A 2116-nucleotide genomic window follows, 5' to 3' on the forward strand; every position below is an offset into this window, starting at 1 on the left:
AAAAATGAAATACAAAATAAAAATGAACTGAAACTGTATTGTGTGGTAACAAAACTTACTAATACTGACAAAATTTCTGGTGAAAATCTCTGGTGGTTCATTTCAAACCTTGAGTTTTCTCCTGGCTATTTTGTCAAAGGGGTCCCTTGACTTTTTGCCTTTTGTATTTGAGTATTTATGCAAACTGGAGGTTTTTTATTCTTCTCAGAGGGCAGAAGTGCAAGTTTTGGGTTGATTTGGTGCAGAAAAACATTTATATGATACATATGAAAGTGTATTTATTGAATAAAAGGGAGAAAAGGTGAAGAGAGAGATGGAAGAGAAGTGGATAACTAACTGAAACTGTATTGTGTGGTTACAAAACTAACTAAATCTGACTAAATTTATAGTGAAAATGTCTGGAGGTTCATTTCAAACCTTGCTTTTTCTCCTGGCTGTTTTCAAAGGGCTCCCTTGACTTTTTGCCTTTTGTATTTGGATATTTATGCAAACTGGAGGTTTTTTGTTCGTCTCAGAGGGCAGAAGTGCAAGTTATGGGTTGATTTGGTGCAGAAAAATATAAAATATAATACATATTAAGGTATAATTACTGAATAAAAGGTGGAAAGATGAAGAAATAGATGGGGGGGGGGGGGGGTTTGTGAAATGAAATGTGGTAACAAAACTAACTAAAACTGATTACATTTTTGGTGAAAATGTCTGGTGGTTCATTTCAAACCTTGCATTTTTTCCTGTATTTTGTTTGTTGTTCTTATTAATGCCTGTATATACGTTTCCCTCAGACTTTTTACAGACTTTTCGCCTTTTGTATTTGGATATTTATGGAAATTGGAGGTTTTTGTTCTTCTCAGAGGGCAGAAGTACAACTTTTGGGTTGATTTGGTGCAGAAAAACAGTTAGAACATGAAAAAGTGACCTTTAAAAACAACGTACAGAAACCTTTTTTTTTTTTAGGTCAATACTGATGCGGAATATATATTAAAATGTATATATATATATATATATATATATATATATATATAATATTATATTAACTTACTTTGTAGTAGCTGGGATTGTACCCTGTATTTTACATTGCCTTTTTCTACCTTTAAATCTTTTTTTCTTGCTAAAAATTTTTTTTTTAAATATCCAAAAAGTAGTAATACTCTGTTACATGCCCTGCATTAAAATATAATAGAAATAGGTAAAATAAGTCGTGAAAAATATATCAACACTATTTAAGGTACTTATTATGCAGAAATATGCAAAAATAAACCTTCTTAATCTCGTAAACACAGAAAACTTTGTCTTGTCATTATTTATGCATTAAATAATTTAAGTTTAAAATGTCTATATATTATTTTACCACCTTTTGCTTCTGTTTTTGCTGCTGTAACAAGGGAATTTCCCCGTTGTGGGATCAATAAAGTATGATCTAATCTAATTTAGATGAAAATTTGGCCAAAAACAGCTTTAAAAAAACCCAGTTTTGGGAAAGAGAGTGACACATTTTTATGAGTAACTGGGTCCTTACTTACACACACCAAACAGTCTAAAGTAGGTTTGTTTTGTAATCACATGTTTGCAGTTGAGGACATTGGTCCCTTTTTAGCTGAAGATTAACTTCATGTATTGATCTCATTAGATGTAGATCACGTAAGTATTCAGAATGAGAATCAAGGCTGTATTAATTAATTAAAGCTGCAGACAATAAAGAACATGCAACTGTTTAACTGATCTTATAATAAAGGTTTTAACGTCCTGCAGGACACTGAAACGCTCTCAGTGATGGACGAAAATTCTTGTGACGTGGTGAAGAGAAAAAACTGGCATGTTGATAAGAAATAAAGGGTCACATGATATCAAAAAAAGAGGTCAAAGGTCATGAGCAGTGTCCTAAAATGTTCCTGGAGCTGCAGAGAAGAAACAGAAAAGCTGCAGAGGCTCCGTGGCTGCAACAAGGTAAGAAGCAAACCTGCAGTGGTTCCTTTAAATAACATTTAACATTTATAACAGAGAGGATGCAACATGTGTGTCATGTTCCACCCACTTATTAATGTCCCAAAATCTCCCATAAACAAGGTTTTTGACCTGTCGCCGTCCTTGTCGGGCCAATGATTGACTAATGATTGAT

The sequence above is a fragment of the Centropristis striata genome, chromosome 18 (assembly GCF_030273125.1).
Source record: "Centropristis striata isolate RG_2023a ecotype Rhode Island chromosome 18, C.striata_1.0, whole genome shotgun sequence".
NCBI classification, from domain to species: Eukaryota; Metazoa; Chordata; class Actinopteri; order Perciformes; family Serranidae; genus Centropristis; species Centropristis striata.